The 19,431-nt window shown below is 44.6% G+C and overlaps 1 protein-coding gene across 1 annotated transcript in view; it reads left to right on the top strand.

The window, feature by feature from the left end:
• The window catches only part of LOC122793961, a gene marked incomplete at its 3' end in the record, with an annotated part of 2,396,194 nt that overhangs the window by 616,987 nt on the left and 1,759,776 nt on the right, over positions 1 to 19,431 (top strand).

Genomic DNA, 19,431 nt, shown 5'->3' with positions numbered 1-19,431 from the left:
ATTTGACAACCTACTTCAAACTACTGGCCACAAAAACCCAGCTATCTGCAAGGAAAATCCTGCAAGCCCTGGGATTCATGGCCTCTTGCATTCTGTTAATTCCATATGCAAGACTGCGTATGAGGAAACTTCAGTGGTATCTAAAAAGTCTATGGTGTCAGCATTTTCAGGACCTGGAAACAATGATTCCTATCATTCATTGTCTAAAAGCAGAGTTCCTTTGGTGGGTAGAGGCCTGCTACCACAACCAGGGACTCCCTTTCACTCTATCCCCTGTCACCCAAACCCTAACAGACGCGTCAGACTATGCATGGGGGGGCTCACATGGCAGAGCAGTGCATTTGGGGCAAATGGAACCCAAAACAGATGCACCTACATATCAATCAAAAAGAAATGTTAACTGTACAGAATGCTCTGACAGCCTTCAAAGACCTTATTCTTCCAGGACAACTATTGGTAAAGACACACAACACCACAGTTATGTGGTACATAAACAAGCAGGGGGAGAACCCATTCCTACCCACTCTGCAGACTAGCCATGGCTCTGTGGAACACAACCTTGAGCAACCAAGTGAACCTACAAGCTCAATTCCTGCCAGGAAAACTAAGTTCACTGGCAGACGACTTGAGCAGAAATCTCATGGACCCACACGAATGGAAACTGGAACCCAAAATATTCAAGCTCATGAGGAACATATGGGAGACACCAGAGGTAGACCTGTTTGCCTCCTTTCAGAACTACCAGTTGAACAAGTTCTGCACCAGAACTCCCCACAGTCTAGCTTGGAAAGTAGATGGCCTTGTCCTTTACCTGGGAAAGCCTCTCAGTTTATGCCTTTCCTCCTCTGCCTCTCCTCTCGAAGGTTCTACTAAAGATGAAAAAGGACAAGCCAAGGATAATACTGATTGCACCAGACTGGCTACACCAGCACTGGTACCCCCTTTTGTGCAGCCTGACAGTGCTACAACCTTGGCACCTGCCTCAGACCCCTTCCCTGCTGTCCCAGCAGGCGGGCCAGATTCTGCACCCTCAGCTTCAAACCCTAAACCTTGCAGCCTGGCTAATTCCTTGAGCTCAACTCCAGCAACCCTCAGTAAGCAGGTGTTGGGTGTCATTCTTGAGGCAAGGAGGCCTAGTACTAGGAAATCCTATTCAGAAAAATGGAAATGATACTGTTCCTGGAGCCAGGCTCAGGGGATGGGCACAACGGTGCCCAGCTTACCTCATGTTCTAGATTTAACAGAAATGCTCCACGAGGGCCTATCTTTCTCTTCAATTAAGATACATGCTTCTGTCGTATCAGCACATTATAATACTGAGCCACCTCTCTTCTCTCATCCCTTGCTAAAACCATTCCTTAGAGGGGTCAAAAATGTAAACCCCCCCCCCCCCAGGAGGGCTTCCACTCCAGCCTGGGACCTTAACTTTGTATTGGAGAAACTCACGCTTCCCCCTTTGAACCAGTTGCTACAACAGACTTTAAATTCCTTTCTTGGAAAACAGCTTTACTTCTAGCCATCACTTTAGCAAGAAGTCTGAACTGCAGGCCCTTATGGCAGTGGAACCCTTCATTATCTTCCATGTGGGCAGGGATTCCCTCAGGACTAATCTATCTTTTATGCTCAAAGTGATGTCTAATGTGGCTCTAAACCAGTCCATTCATTTGCCTACTTTTTTCCCTAATCTTCAGAATAAAGGGAAAGGATACTGCATTCTCTGGACGTACACAGCTTAGATTCTATTTGGACAGGACTAAGCCTCTCAGAAATTCTGAACAGCTGCTAGTTGGCTTTGATGCAGGGGCAGAGGGGAGGGCCATTTCAAAGCAAACCATTTCCAAATGGACAGCACACTGCATCCGTTTCTGCTACAAACACCGTGGAAAACCTACCTCACAGGGGATAAGAACACATTCCACCAGGGCTGCATCTACCTCTTCTGCATTTCTCAGTGTCTTCCCTATCAGGGACACCTGGAAGCTGCAACCTGGAGCTCTGTACATACTTTCACCAAGCATTGCCACTTGGTTATCTTTCCAAAATCCAGAGCTGGATTTGCCACAGCAGTCTTACAGGGCCTTATTGCTAGCCCTAATACTCTTTAACTACCTCCACCCTTCCTTAGCTTTGGGAATCAACCCAAATGTGATGACTGCAACAGTGAAACACGAACATAATACAGTTGTGTACACTTACCATAAATGTAGATGTTCGAGCATATTCACTGTTGCAGTCCTGGTTAGCCTCCCTCCAGCCCCCTGAGTTCTCTTGACTTTTACCTTTCCTCCTTGTTTGGCATATATTATATCACGTGTATTTGCTTTTTGCTGGGAATGTTCCATACCACATAATTGCTTCTTATCGTGGGAGCACCTGACATCTGGGGCCAGAAATGTAATGGTGTCGGCTGCATGTTTTATACCCCTGACGTCATGGAAGAAACAGCATCGTCCCACGTAGAAATCCGAAGAGACTGGTATTCAGGCTGGCTGAGGGCTACCTACAGGCAGATAACCCAAATGTGCTGACTGCAACAGTGAATACTTGAACATCTACATTTATGGTAAGTGTACACAACTGTATTTTCACCTTGCAGCTAGTTTTATTTAGAGAGCTATTTAGCCCCTTTTAGAGGACTGTTTTTTTCCTATTTTTCTTGGTGTGTTGTATTGTGTACTGTCAAAGATGTCGATGCAGCCTAAAGAGACCAAATCTTTAGGGTTTAAAAGGTGCCCCAAGTATTCTCAAAATGTCTATTACAGATGGACACACTGATTGCATTCGTTTGGGGGCACTGCATTTACAAGAGTCTTGTTCGATTTGCCACTCCTTCAGCTCAGGAGAGTCAAACACTAATATATGCGAGAGATGCAATTATACAGCCAAACTGGAGACAAAGCTCTCAACCCAAGACTGGAACTGACAGGAGAAGGGAAATGCTTGTAACACACCACCCACCTCACATAGACCTATTAAACCAACACCGGCAAATAGCGCACATAAATACACGAAAACATGCTCAGAGGCTCTAAATAAAAATCTGCAAAAGCAACAGAGACCTCCAAAGCAGACATCCAAGCAACCTCCACACCCCATCACAAGTCATGAAACGCATACTTCACATAATCAGTGTGCCATGCAATCACAGCCGTTAAGGCAAAATAACATACCCAGCACAGTAGTAATAGGTGACTCTATAGTCAGGCACACTGATGTCCCACTAACTAGGCTGGACAAAGAGAGGGTTGCATTTAGCTGCCTGTCGGGCGCCAGGATCCTCCATATAACACAAGCACTCAGGTTGCTCCAGAACAAGTACAAATACGAGACTGTCATTGTCCACGTTGGTGTGAATGACCTGGGACCTACTTCCCTGGACTACATGAAGAGACATGGAAGAGCTCTCTGATCACGTAGCCCAGACTGATATGACCCTGACCCTGAGTAGCATCCTGCCCTCACCAAGAATGATGCCACAGTATAAAGAAAAAAGGATCAATTTCAACAATTGGCTACGTTTCTGGTGTCATTCAAAGGGGATCCGGTATTTGTTCACTTGGGATGACATGCTCGACAAGCCACGTTGCTTCGCAAGAGATGGCTTGCACCTGTCACCCTTAGGCTTTTGAATACTGGCCAAGGACTTTGCCGCCCCCATAGTGCCTTTTTAGGCAAGGCTCAAAAGACAAACCCACCACCGTAAATAGCACAAGTAAAAAACTGAGGATAATGCTACTCAACACCAGAAGTCTAAATCTCAAAATACATGCACTCTAGGCACTCCTCAATATGGAGAAGATCGATATCTGTGCAGTAACAGAAACCTAGTTTAAGGCTCCAGAGAGCACCCCAGTGCTTCCAGGCTTTAACTCATACCATATTTTTCAGCCACAGAACCTGGACCTAAACACAAAAGGCAGGGTGTATCAATGTTCATCAAGGATACCGACACCTCCACTTTAGTGGCACAGCACGATGCCTCAGAGATCTTCCCTGTACAACTAACAATGGGCAAAACTGCAATTCAAATTGTAGCTTGCTACAGATCACCCACCATGACCCAGGACCCCCATTCTGCGTTTCTGGAGACACTGAAAAATATGAAGGTCCTACCAAACACCCAATATTGGGTGATTTCAATTACCCAAACATTAACTGGGAGAACTACTCAAGTACTAACTCTCTTGCGCAGTGCTTTCTAGAATTTATAAACTTTACGCCCTGAATCAACTGGTCAACATCCCCACCACAGGTGACAACATATTGGACTTGGTCATCACCAACATGGGAGACCGGTGTTCCACACTGGATGGTCAACCCCTTGCTGGTTAGATCAGATCATAAACTAATCACTGTGGATATCCACATTCTGCCCCCCCCCCCCCAATCAAGGAAGCCATTGTGAAAAACTTTTCAAAAGCAGACTTCACGTTACTTAAGACTGAGATGGAAAGGTTCACAGCCCCCATGCTAAAGGACAATACTGTCCAAGCTGCTGAATCCCTTACAAAGGCACTCTGAGCACCTGCAAGAATGCATGGATCGTGCTATCCCAAGCAAAACCAAGACTCACTCCTCCAAGAAAAGGCAACCAGTCTGGTGGATGCCTGCCATAAATAAGCTATACAATAGGAGGAGGAAACTAGTACAGACTAAAATCCCAAGAAGGAAAGACAGCCCCAATCAATATCGGCAAGACGCTATGATCCCTCATAAAGTCATCCAAGGCTAGCTTCGAAAGAAAAATTGCCAAGGACTCCAAAGATGACCACAAAAGCGTTCTTTAGCTAGGTCAAGAACCTAAGTGGAAACTTCAGATCTGTTTTGAGTTAGTGCAGAATGGCACAAAATACACTGAACCGACTATTGCCAACATTCTGGCAGACAGGTTTAGTGCAAACTTCACCCCCCCCCATCCCTAAAGGGGCCCATAACCATACCAGAAGAATGTAGAGCTTTGGCAGTCACTGACACACAGGTTGAAACAGCCCTATCCAAAGCCAAAAACACTGCTTCAATGGGACAGGACGGTGTCCTGGGCTGTCTTACATGAACTCCAAAATGAACTAACCCCTCACCTAAACACACTGTTCAAACTCGGCCTCTCTACAGGCTACGTGCCCACAGAGTGGCGCTTAGCAGCAGTTATCCCACTCCACAAGGGTGGAGCCACAATGGACCCCGGGAACCATCGCCCTATAAGCCTGACCTAGCCTGGTCTTTAAGGCTATGGAGCGCGTCATCATGAAACTCATTAACGGAGACATTGGGAACCTCCAAACATTGGACCCTACACAGTTTGACTTTAAGGGCAGATCATGCCTCCTAAATCTGGTGGACATCTTTGAGACAGTTACCAAAGCTTTAGACGAGGGAAAGGATGTCCACACAGCCTACCTAGACCTTGCAAAGGCTTTTGACATAATTTCCCATTCTGGTTTTCTAGACAAGCTCACCAGCCTGAACATAACCCCCTATGTCAGGAGATGGGTTGCCAGTTGGTTCACGGATAAGAGCCTACACGGTGAGAGTTGCAGGCTCTAGGTCCGACTCTAAACCGGTTACAAGTGGCACCCCCCAGGGCTCAGTCCTGGGACCCCTCCTGTTTGGTATGTACTTCTCAGAGGTACAGGCAAACACAGGAGGACTATGGCTTACCATGTTCGCAGACGACTGCAAACTGCGGGCCATAATTGGCACTCTGGCTGATAGACATCCTCCAGAAGGGTCTCGCTGAGACTGACACCTGGTGTCAAAATCATGGCCTCGAGCTAAATGCCAAAAAGTGTGTAGTCATCCCTTTTGGAAAAAACAAAGTACCCACGAACTACCACATACGTGGTAGTCCCCTAAATGCAGAAAATGTAATAAGGGATCTGGGGACCCAAGTAGATAGTAATCTCTCCTTTGATGATCATATTGCCATGGTGGTTAGAAACTCCTATGTGGCCCACCTAATCACAAAAAGGTTCACATCTAGAACAAGAGAGCTTATTGTGCCCCTCTACTCATCACACTCATCAGATGTCAGATGTACCTTACAAGACGGCTGCAACAGCTGGAAAGACCACAGAAGTACCTCACCAAGAGGATTACTGGCCTCAAACAGATGCCCTAAGCAGCCTGACTGAAGAAACTCAAGCTGTACTCTGTTGCATATCGCCTACTCAGAGGTGATCTCTGCCTGGCATACAAGGCCATGTCCAACTCAGAATTGCTGGACATGCTCCACCTAAAATAAAACAAATCCCCTCGAGCCACATGCTGTAGGGATCTAAACCTCACCACAGCGGTAAATAGGACGTGCTGGAGGGATCAATTCCTGTTCCAGAGACTCCCCCTGCTTTGGAACAGCATTCCAATCTACATTAGGCATTGCCCCTCACTAACGCTCTTAAAGAGAGACCTTGACGAGTAGATGGGAAACAAAATTTACCCCAGGGATCATTGCAGCAGAGGCACAGGGAACTAATGGCTCTGCTGGACAGAGGTGCAAGGAACTAATCTAAGGGGATGGCGAAAGCCAACACATTCTGGCTAGGTTTATAGATTTCCTCAGGCAGATAGCCTAGTACTTAACTATGAAAGAAGGAATAAGCTGATCCTTAAGGGCCTACTTGAGTCTATTTTTTCTGATGCTTTAGAGCAGGGTCAAAGCTCTCCAAAAAAGTCAGTATCCCCCACTAAAAGACCATCTTCTGATGGTTCGGAACAGTCTTAGTTGCAAAAGTGTCTAGAGTCCATTGAACTTCTTTGACCTTACATCTGTTACGGGGACTATGGTGTTGCAAGTTAGGAGCCACTCACCTGCATTGGATCTGGTTTCTCCTACACTATAAAGGTCACCAATACTTCAGTCTGTGGCATCTCCAGTCCCATCCTGTCGTTCTTCCTGGAGCCTTTCAGACTGTGATATGGGTTATCTGATGCAGAAGCTATTCAGGATGCCAATGTTGGCCAAAATTATCAGTTTCGGAACCAACTGGACGCATCCCCTGTGTGGAACTGATAGAAGTGGAGCTGTCTGGGCCGAGACCTACTTCGGCATCGACTCAGACTGCTGACTACCTCGGTGCCATCTGATGTGTCTAGGAGCAAACACTCCCCAGTTTGGTATGGAGAGGACAGTCTGATAGAGTTTTTATCAGTTTCGAACTTGCCTCTCGGGGCCTCTGCTTGGGTGAGCTTGGCTCCTACCTCTGTCTCTGAGCCTTCCCCTTTGGTGCCAGGGGGTTTTCCGCTTCCTCGGAACCGGGGGGATGTTCGTGGTACACTGTTGCAGTTATCACACTTGGGTTATCTGCCGTCAGGTGGTCCCGCAGTCGGCCCGAGTTCCAAAGTCTTGATCCGGCGTTGGTTGCTGTCGCTTCTTCCCTGACGTCAGTGCGACAGGGTTATAAAAGAGGCAGCCGACACCATTTTCTCCAGTCTTTCTTGCCGTGCGGTGCCAAAGCAGAAGCAGTTCGCAAGTGCCGGTCGGCCAACTCCTGAGATTTTCAAATTGAATTTCAGACCGAAGTCTTCATTAAAGCTAAGTACCCCGTTGGGGAACCTTTTCTTGCCTCAGAAAAAGTTAATTGCATTTCTTGTGGGAAGCAAATACCTCATAAGGATTTTCATTCTTATTGTATCCCTTGCCTAGGCCCAGACCACGGTGTCACAGGTTGTCTGTTTTGTGCTAGGTTTAACAAATGAACTATTAAACGTCTGTTTGATTTTGCCCAACATTATTTTGGTAGAAAATTTAATTATACCATGCCGTCGGAGCAGCCGACGACCGGGATGCATAAAAAGCGCAAAGATAAGGATAGGCAGCCGAGGCTCAAATCAGACACCAAGGCCTCTGCTAGGCCAGTTGCCGGTTCTCTGGTTTTCAGTGAGGTGCCTACGCAGCCCCTGACAACCACTGATTTAGAACTCCAGCCTGCATCCGAATCCCAAGCGGGGATTGCAGGGCCTCCAGAGCCTTTATCTTTAGGCCCTTACAATTCCATGGCAGATGGGGATTCCGGTGCAGCTGAAAGCCCATCAGTTGCTGAAGGTGTCTTCAGACAGACTACACTTACTATTAAATCCTTTGCAAAACTGAAAACTCCATTAAAAGTAAGGAAGCCTGTACAGCAGTCTTCAGTGCAAGGCCCCATGCCTAAGAAACAGATGCTTAAGCTGGCCAAAGACCTAATTACCCTAATCAGGGGTTCCCATCCCCCACCTGACAAAAGGCCTAGACAGGAGGAGGACTACGCTTCCTCTGACCAGGTTTCCATTACCTCAGATTTTTCTGAGGAACAGGAGTACTCCCCCCCCCCCCCCCATATGAAGACTCTGATGCTGAAGAGTCTATTCCTACAGCATCTCCCCCAGAAGACTACTCTTTTGAGGAAACTTTACATACCATGAGGGAACATTACCACTGGGAAGGCCAGGATTACTCTGATTCTAAGAAAAGGCTCTGAGAGTTCCTCTTACTACCCCTGCACAGACCCCTTGCTATTCCACCTGTTAGACATTGTGGATGACGTTTATTCAGAATCTAGCCTTAACCCAGATTCATTACCTCCTGCACCAGCCAAACCAGACAGATACTACAGAGTCCCTGACTCACATAAATTCCTATATAAAAGCCCTGTTGCTGACCCAGAAACCATTTCCCAGGGTCCCAAAGGGGGGTTAAGGCCTCTGTTGCTAAAAATCCTGTACCGTCTGAAAGGGATTCTAGAGCAGTAGATAGATGGGGAAAGAAAGTATATACCTCAGCTACTCTAGCTATGAGGGCCTTAAGTTGCCAGTTTCACATGCTGAAATATCAACAATATTTGATGTCTCAAAACAAAAAATGAGCACTCATGCAGAGCAGCCTGACTACAAGGAAATGCAAGATTTGTTGCATGCAGCAGAACAAGTGGGAAAAACATACTTTGCAATGTGGATTTGATTCATTGGAAGCTTCTTGCAGAGCAGCTGTAACAGGGTCTGTCATTCGTAGGCATGCTTGGTTAAAAGAACAAGCTTTACCTGATCATGTTAAAGCAAAGTTATTGGATGCACCCGTACAGAAGGATGTTTTATTTGGTGTGAAAGCAGAAGAGGTTTTAAAGAAAATGGAGAATAAGGCAAAATCTATGCAGACGGTCAAGGATTTTTTTACAGGTCCAACCCCCTCGTTTCAGCAGAAATTGGCCAACCAAAAACTGGTCCTTTCCAACTTCTGACAGACCTCAGAGGGGCAAATACAGACGCTCAAGGGGCAGAGGTCAGCCACAAGGCTCTTACAAGCCACTACAATGGGGTGCCACAAACCAGAAAGAAGAAGACAGGTCTCAAACTATCAGAAGACAATCACAATGACTTGCCCCTCAGACTGCCAAGCAAATCACTCTTGGCAGCTCCCTTGGGAGGAAAACTTGCACTTTTTGCAGACAATTGGCACATCATCACAAAAGACAAATGGGTCCTAAATATTGTAACTCAAGGATACAGGTTCCACTTTCACACTTTACCAAGGATAAAAAGAATGCCAAACCTGCCATCAAATCAACGGGCAGAGGCTCAGACAAATTACAGCACTCATGGACATGAGAGCCATTCAACAGGTTCCTACACAGGAGCAAGGACAAGGATTTTACTCAACTCTATCTGGTTCCCCGAAAGGACAAAGCCTGGAGACCCATTCTTGACCTTACTATTCTAAACGCATACCTGGAAATACCCAAATTCAAGATGCTCACACTACAGCAACTTCTTCCCATGCTGGGCAAGAAGGCTTGGCTAGTAACGTTGGACCTCAAGGAGGCATACCTGCATGTCCCTATCAGACAAAATTGCAGAAGATACCTCCGATTTATAGCAGGTACAACTCATTACCAATTCTATGCACTGCCCCTTGGCTTATCTACTGCGCCCAGAGTCTTCACAAAATACCTGGCACCAGTAATTGCATACTGCAGACAGAGGAATCCAAATATATCCATACCTGGATGACTGCCTTATTCAAGCAGACAGCAAGGACATTCTTTTAAAACATCTGGCGTTTGTAAAAAAAAAAAAAAAAAACCTACTAAGTTGCCTAGGGTACTCAGTAAACGAAAAGAAGTCAAAACTAGTGCCCTCACAACACATATTCCTGGGTGCCAGCTTAAATACAATGGCCCAGATGGCTTATCTCACGCCAGACAAGCAAGGACAACTGACTCAATACTTCAAAATGATGGCAACAAAGACCCAACTCCCTGCAAGAAAAATTCTGCAGGCCTTGGGATTCATGGCATCTTGCATACTACTAATACCATATACCAAACTGCATATGAGGAAATTACAATGGTACCTGAAAAGCGTATGGACTCAACACAGCCACAGCTTGGAAACAATAATACCACTCATTCCCTGCCTTCAACAGGAGTTTCTAAGGTGGGCTCAGGCATGTCACCTCAGTAAGGGTCAGCCTTTCACCTTGCCCACAGCCAGGCAAACAATGACAACAGATGCATCGGATTACACCTGGGGTGCACACATGGCAGGACAGTGTATTCAGGGCAAATGGTCTGCAGATCAAATGCATCTCCACATCAATCAAAAAGAGATGCTAGCTGTACAAAATGCCCTTACAGCTTTAAAGGACCTCCTACATCCAGGACAACTTCTAATAAAGGCGGACAACACCACAGTGATGTGGTACATAAACAAGGGGGCACACATTCCTACTCCCTATGCAGGCAAGCAATGACCTTGTGGTACACAGCACTGACCTACCAAGTTCAACTACAAGCACAATTCCTGCCAGGAAAGAAAAATACATTGGCAGACAAACTAAGCAGAAACATCATGGATCCTCACGAGTGGAAACTAGACCCACAAGTATTCACAATGATAACTCAAAAATAGGGGAGCCCAGACAGAGATCTGTTTGCCTCCCCCCAAAACTACCAACTGCGAAAGTTTTGCACAAGGACATACCACACTCTAGCTTGGAAAGTGGACACCCTCTCATTTAGTTGGAAAACACTAAGTGTATGCCTTTCCTCCACTGCCTCTTCTGGCAAAGGTGCTGCTAAAAGCCAGATTAGAGAGGCCACAAATGATACTCATTGCTCCAGACAGGCCACGCCAACATTGGTATCCAATATTAAGGAACATGGCTCAAGGCCCACCATGGATTTTACCTCAAATTCCTCACCACCTGACTCAGCAAAACAGTCAGATTCTACACAGCCAGCTCAAGACTTTAAATCTGGCTGCATGGCAGATTATCTAAACAACCAGTCAACACTTCTCTCTACAGCTGTTATGGATATCATTCTGGAGGCCAGGAGACCCAGCACCAGGAAAACTTACTCAAATGGAAAAGATTCTGCGCCTGGAACCAGGCTAAAGGCCAAAATCCTTTCCCCAAATATTCCTCAGATTCTGCAATATTTAACTGAGATGTTGCACAAAGGCCTTTCCTTTTCATCTATAAAGATCCACGCTTCAGCTATTTCAGCTCATTACAACACGGATCCTTCTATTTTTTCACATCCATTATTAAGACAGTACCTCAGAGGGGCTAAGAACATAAGACCGCCCTGAAGAGCACCAACACCAACTTGGGACCTCAATTTTGTTTTGGAAAAACTTACACTACCGCCCTTCGAGCCAACTCTTTCAGCTGATTTACAATTTTTATCATGGAAAACTGCCCTGCTGCTAGCAATAACTTCAGCACAAAGAGTCTCAGAGCTGCAGGCCCTAATGGCAGTGGAGCCTTTCATCATTTTTCATCAAGACAGAGTCTCTTTACGAACTAACCCTTCCGTTATGCCAAAGGTAGTATCCAGTGTGGCTCTAAACCAAACCATTCATTTACCCACCTTTTATCCAAACCCCCAGAATAAAGGGGAAAGGCTCCTACACTCTTTGGACATTCACAGGCAATTATGTTTCTACTTGGATAAAACAAATGTTTTCAGAAAATCTGATCAGCTGTTTGTATCCTATGCTGCAGGATCTCAAGGAAAGCCTATATCAAAACAGACCATTTCAAAATGGATAGGACATTGTATCCGTTTCTGCTACACACACCATTGGAAAACCTGTACCTGGAAACATTAGGCCTCATTCCACCAGGGCTACAGCAACATCAGCAGCCTTCCTCAGAGGGGTACCAACCAAGGATATTTTGGAAGCTGCAACTTGGAGTTCAGTGCACACCTTCACCAAGCACTACCACTTATCTCTATACTCAAAAACCAGAGCTGGCTTTGCCACTGCAGTTTTGCAGGGCCTACTAGCTTTTCCAAACCGTGTTTAGTACCAACCACCCAGCCTTAGCTTTGGGATTCAACCCAAGTGTGATGACTGCAGCAGTGTAACACGATGAACATAGTACAGTTTTGTACCTACCATAAATGTAGATGTTAGTGTTCACACTGCTGCAGTCCAGGTTACCCTCCCACCTTCCCCTCTTTTTACCTGGGTTTTATCTATAGCTCCCTGTTTATACAATCTCTAAGTTGTATTTCTATATGGTGTATTTGCTTACAGCTGTAGCTATTGTTTTCTACTTATGTAATTTACTTAGGATTATGTATTGCCTTCCTATTTGGGGGGCACCTGACATCTGGGGCAAGAAAAATTCAAGAAAATGACTGCCTCTTTTATACCCCTGTCGCACTGACGTCAAGGAAGAAGCGACCGCAACCGACGCCTGACCAAGACTTTGGAACTCGGGCCGACTGCGGGGCCGCCTGACGGCAGATAACCTAAATGTGATGACTACAGCAGTGTGAACACTCGAACATCTACATTTATGGTAGGTACAAAACTGTACTTTTCCTCTGATCATGGGGGGGGGGGGCTTTCGCATCTATGAGGAGAGCTTTGTCCCCACGGGCATCCTCTCGGATAGTCTTATTCTTTCCCTTAAGGCACTGGTATCTGTTTTTGCGCAGCTGATCCCACAACAGCATAGTGATCTGAAGCCTCAGGAAGCCCCAGAGGGCGAACCCCTCTTCCAGTACCTCTCCAGAATGCCCATCCGAAGAGGTACCCAGAAAAAGACTGTGCAAGAGGAAGCATTTGGACTTCCCTGAGGAGTCACTCACATCAGACACTGACCTCGAATCGGAAGGGTCCCCACGGTCGACCTCTAAAGGATGTCTCTCTTTTAGACATCTTAGAAGTCCTTAAGCAGAGAGGCGGCTGGAAGTCCACCACCCCTTTTGACGAGGAGTCAGTTTACCTCAAGGCTTTTGGGTCTTGACTTCTGCCCCTTGGTTGTCTCCACCTTTCAACGAGCTCATGGAATTAGTTTGTCGAAAGATGTGGGAGTCTCCGGACAAAGAGGAACCTGTCCTTAGGAGGCCAAATACATTCATAACATTCCCAGAAGACAAGATTTTTCTCACTAAAGGTGTTCCCGTAGATGCTATGGTGGTGGCGGCAGCCACCAAAAAGGAACTATCAGAAACATCCACGTCTGTCAATCCTCCGAACAGAGTCCTGTACGATGGAGAGATACAGTAATCGCATGTTCCCTTCAGTGACCTTTACACTACGGTCCCTGAATTACCTCATTCACTTCACCATGTTACAGAGAAATCTCCTAAAGGAGCATGGAGATGCCCTCCAGGGTTTTGTAGCTACGGGAGTGGCAGATAAGGTATCCTCCCAGCTCTCCACCCTCAATTCAGTAGTTAACTCATCCCTTTAGGCTCATCTCTTATGCAGCCGATGGAGCAAGTAGGTCGGCGAGTTCAGGAATTTCCTTTAGGAGACATTCCTGCATGCTTTTGTGTACCTTTGCAGAACCCTTCGTCATCCTTCATTAATGCCCCCTTCGATGGCTCGTCACTGTTCGGGCCTAAAGTCAAAGAAACACTGACCAGGTGTGAACAGGAAGGAGAGACTCTCTGCCATCTGAGTCTGTTTATCCACACCTTATAGACCCTATCCCAAGGGTCAAAAGGGAGGGAAAATGTCATTTCTCAAGTCCCAGAGAGCCTTTCAAGACGCACGTGGTGAACCTTCCTCCAGGGGCAGAGGAGGAGGTAATAATGGAAGACTCCGGCCACGCGGCAGAGGGGGTCTGCAAAACCAGGACGATTGAAAACCATTCTTCGGTAAGCCTTTTCAGCGTTCCTGAAAGGAGGCCTGTCTGTCCCCCTCTGGAGGCAGTCTGGGGGTCGCTTATCCTTGTACCCAGACACCTGGCTAAAAATAGACAAGTGGATACAAAGGATCATATCCAGAGGTTACTCTATACCCTTTTCCATGCCACCCCCACTAATGAAAAGGATTCCAGACATTCCACCCAGTTACAGGAAACAAGCAACCATAGAAGTTCAGAAGTTGCTAGAAAAGTGTCATCTAACCGGTCCCCACAGACCAGATAGGATCCAGGACTTACTCGGGGTTCTTTTTACTTCCATATAAAACGGGACTGACGACCTATACTGGATCTTGCCAGACTAACAAATCTGTTAAAAAAAGAAAGTTCTGGATGGTTACACTGCAGTCGTTACTCCCTTTTATGGGAAAAGACAATTGGATGTGCTCTATAGACCTTCAGGATGTGTACTACTACATACAAATGGGCAGGCCATCCAGGAGTCACCTGCGCTTTTGGCTGGGAGTCACTCATTACCAATTCTGAGCTCTGCCCTTTCATCTCACTACACCCCCCCAGAGTGTTCAACTGTATGGCAGTGGTTACGGCTCACCTGAGGTGTTCAGGATTCCGTGTGTGTTCATATTTAGACGACTGTCTCCCCACTGCCACCACCAAGCTTCTAGTTTCACAGGCAAGAAACACCACTTTGAATGCCTGTCCTCAATTAGGAATTATAATAAACTATGAAAAATCTGCCTTATTGCCATATCAACATAGCGTGTGTAAGTGCAGAGTTAAACACGATTACAATTATGGTATAACTTCAGACAGGATAAAAAACCCTACGAGCACGGGTTCGAGACATTCTCTCAAAACAAAGATTCAAGCAAGGACAATTCTCAAAGTATTAAGTATGATTGCAGCAGCGATCACTATAATCCTCCTAGCTCGGATGCACATGAGAATCTTATAGTGGCTCCTTTTCACCCAGTGATCCATGCAGGAACTTCTGATGTCGCACCAGATGATGCTAACAGAAGCTTGCAGAAGTGACCTACGTTGGTGGCTACATTCAGATAGTGAACTTGGGTCATCCTTTCATTCTCCCATCCCCTCTAGCCAGAGTGACCACGGATTTCTCCCAGTTAGGGGGGGGGGGGGCATTATCAGGGAAGGGACAGCCCAAGGCATGTGGCAGGATTACGAGGCCCATTTGCATATCCATGTCCTAGAGGTGAGAGCAGTGCTTCTGGCATTGCAGGCGTTTCAGCACTGTCTTCCACTGGGAGCAATTGCACTTCAGACAGACATATCAGTTGTTTGGTATGTAAACAAACAAGGAGGAATCAAATCTTACCACCTTCGTCTAGAGGCTGAGTATGGCAGTGGGCGACTTCCTCCCAGCACTTTCTGATAGCAATGCACATCCCAGGGAAATCCAACGTAATAGCAGACAAACTCAGCAGAGCAATTCAGATGCCTCACGAGTGATGCCTGAAACAAGAAGTAATGGAAACGATTTTCCGAAAATGAGGCCAGCCTTGCTGCGATCTTTTTGCCACATGCATGAACACAAAATGCAGCAGCTACTTTGCCCGAATCCCCTGTCCAGTGCAATCCCCAAGGGATGCACTTGTACATGACTGGTCCTGGGTTTCCTCTATGCCCCCCCCCCTTTTCCATTGATACCCAAGTTCTTCACCAAGCCAGTGTTTTGGGAAGGACCTTAATTCTGATAGCACCTTACTGGTCTCGCCAGATTTGATTCCTCTTCCTATGGCGTCATCTTCAAGAGCAGCCTTGGATTCTAGACCCAGTACCAGATGATCTGATCCATTCATCCGGAGGCTCTTAAACCATCCCTTTAGACCCTCAAGTTGATAGCTTGGCTGCTCCAATTCCATATATAGCAGACTACAAAACCTTTCATCTGCATCACAACATATCCCGATTTCTTCTCACAAGTTATCTACCAGAAGATTATATCTCAGCAAATAGAAGAGATTTTCAAACTCTAGAAAATCATATTCATCCTTATTCAGCACCTATATCTTCATCCTTGAGTTCTTGACAAAGCTTTTTAATGAGGGAGCAGCTGCAGCTATTATTCAAGTACAATTAGCAGCAATCTCAAATTTTCATTTTGGTAATGAAGGCCCAAACATTGTCCCACAGACTATCGAAGGCTTTTCTGAGAGGCACTAATCTTTTAAGACCAGCCTTGTTCAGATTCTAATTTGAATGAAGTCCATAGACTTGCCATTCCCCCCCAAGTATGGCAGTAAAGCAGAATATCTGCTTCATCAACTTGAAGTTCATAGTTACATTTCTATCTACACAGAACAAAAGAATTCAGAAAAACTGATCCAACTATTTGTATCCTTTTCAGAGTGCAAAAAAGGTCTGCCTGTAGCAAAAACTACACTTATCAAGATGGCTGTCAGACTGCATTTCATTCATTTATAAGTCAGTAAATAAACTACCAGATAAGATAAAAGCTCGTTTTACTAGAGCTGTCTACTTCCTCTGCATTTCATGCTGAACTACCAATAGACACCATCTGTGCAGCAGCCTTGTGGGTGCAAGGCCTCATACCTTTATCACTCATTATAATGTAGATTTGGCCTCCGGGGGCAGGGACTCCTTTGGGTCCACTGTTCTGAAGAATATACTCCTGTTAGCCACACAAGAATATTGGTGCTAGGGATGCTGTTCCATCAGTACAGAATGAAGGCGAGATAGGACAACTTTACATAAAGAAGTTATGTACCTACCATAATGTTCCATGAGAGTTGTCCATTTCACCTTCATTCTTACGTCCCACCCTCCTACCCCCTTCCTTTGACTCCTGGAGAAACGAGAGGTTGCAATTTGGCACCTGAGGGTCTGTGACCCTTTTCTTAGCTTGCCATCTTACAGGATACCACTTTTCTTTATATATGTATATTTGATTACATACTAGTATTTCTATATCCGCAAACAAGGTCTGAGGAATGCCCTACAGCATCATGGGAATGCCCTTCAACATCATGGGATAGGGAATGAGCCACAAGCTAGTTGAAGACCTCAAGCTTTAGTAAATGGCCAAGTCAGAACAGAGGATAGGTTCCAAACCCATTAGTACAGAATGAAGGCGAGATGGACAACTCGCATGGAACATTGTGGTAGGTACATAGCTTCTTTTTCTCCATTACACATTTTATCGATTTTTTTTTTTTTTAACTCAATTTCAGAATACCCATTTTAATTTCATGTTTGTACGTTTGTCTCTCTCTCTCTCTATATATATATATATATATATATATATATATATATATATATATATATATATATATATATATACACACACACATACATATAGATATGTATATATATTTATATAGATATATATTTTTTTTATATATGTGTGTGTGTGTATATATATATATATATATATAAATATATATAAATATATATATATATATATATATATATATATATATATATATATATATATATATATATATATATATATATATATATATATATATATATATATATATATATAAATATAAATATAAAATGTATGTGTGTGTGAATATGCCAGTATACAGGCAGCTTGATTCCAGGTCCCCCTCAGTTTGGTGTTTTAGTGATATCTTCCAAAAAGACAATTCAGCTTCTGTAAATTTAGAGCTTTCAGGTAAAATAACCCAACTTCAGGTCATGTTTAATTTGGATAATTCATCTGTGACCACTACAACATACCATAGTACATATTTTTGTTGCAAATGTAGTCAAGTTTTATGGACAAAAGCTTTACAGTGGAAATGACCATACAATGTTAATCTGTATATTAACTTGACTACAGTTAATTTTCATAGTACAAAGTATGCACTTGAAACCTGTCTGAACCATTCTTTTTTACTTGCCTTCAAGTAGACATTTTTTGTACCCTTCCATCCAGATAAGACCTTATTTTAACTTGCCTGCAGCAAGTACTCTACCATCTTCAAAGCCAGTCTATGCTGCTGATGGAAATTAATTATAGCTTTACTTTTTTGTTCAGCATCTCCACTATGTGACATCACTGAGAAGGCCAGACATAGTTTGGGGTGGTGCGAGGAGAAGCAGGGGAGACAAAGGGACAGAGCCTTTAACACACTACCCCTAATGGGTATGAAATAATGCAGTGATCCACATACAGGCTGGAAGACGCTGATCTGAGCTTCAAAGACAGGTATTTGAAAATGTCATTTGATAGCGAATTGTGATTTTTTTTTTTTAATGCAGCTAAATAAATAGCTTTGAAAACCTTTGCAGACCTCCTAGTGTGTTCAGGTCCTGACAGCCATGAGGTTGAGACCCCTGGTTTTGCAAACTTAAGAACCCAGAACCCTGCTAGGAGAATCACCTATAGATGAATCACTGGACACAATCATTTTTTTTAACTTGTGGAGGAGTAGCTGTAGCGGTCAAATTTAAGTCGAGCTAGTACTAAAGAGAATGGTTTGCTTAGGTGGTAAGATCATTTAGAGCTTGCAGAATGTGTAGCTAATGTGGTCACTGGTGCAAAAAAAAATTGTTCTCTAAGATCTGAATGAAGTAAATAAAATGAGCATCACCCATCGTATAGTAATACATGTAGTCTTGAGCACTAAATGCTTTTCCCTCCTAGTAGTGGATACAAGCCATTGATTTTAGCAGGCAAGACTAGCTGAGCAGCGCTTCAGATTGACTACTTTGTTAGATGGTGCAACTTCTGTAGGTTTTGTTTGGTGTTTCTCTGCACCAGAGGTGGTCTAAAAAGCTGTTGCACAGGTAAATATGAAATCTTGGGAGGTGTTCTAAACATAACTGGTGATATTTTAGTTTGGGGTTGGCTGTGAAAACCGCATTCAAAGTCCAAATAGATTGTGATAGCATAATTTTAAACTAAGAACGCATTTAAAATCAGAGTGACTTGCATAAAGTAAATGGGTTATTGCCAAAATCTGTCTGAAACCTAAGCCAGGGTAAACAGTCTTAAGTAAATGTGCATTTGCTAAAGCCTGACGACCAAAGAGCATTGCAGAGATTTCAGGGGAGGAATGCACAGTCTTGCAAAGTTTTTATCTAACATGTCTGAGATAGCTGTGCCTGTAAGAAAGGTGTTTGTGCAGGATATAGTCTATTAATGGAACTTAGATTATGAACACATTTTTGAAGTGGTCACGAAATTAATAGATGCTCCGACATTTAAAAAACTTATGTAAATATGCAGGTGCTAGTCAGAATGCTATAGGGACCAACTGCCTGTGGGGAAAGAGCATTTTTAGGGGGACAAGGTAGACTTGCCCAGGTAGGAAATGAACTTTTGGTAGTAG

Source organism: Protopterus annectens, chromosome 2.part1, assembly GCF_019279795.1.
Source record: "Protopterus annectens isolate FY-2018-M chromosome 2.part1, PAN1.0, whole genome shotgun sequence".
NCBI classification, from domain to species: domain Eukaryota; kingdom Metazoa; phylum Chordata; order Ceratodontiformes; family Protopteridae; genus Protopterus; species Protopterus annectens.
Note: the sequence above shows the minus strand (reverse complement) of the source record. Positions and strands in the feature narration are given on the sequence as shown.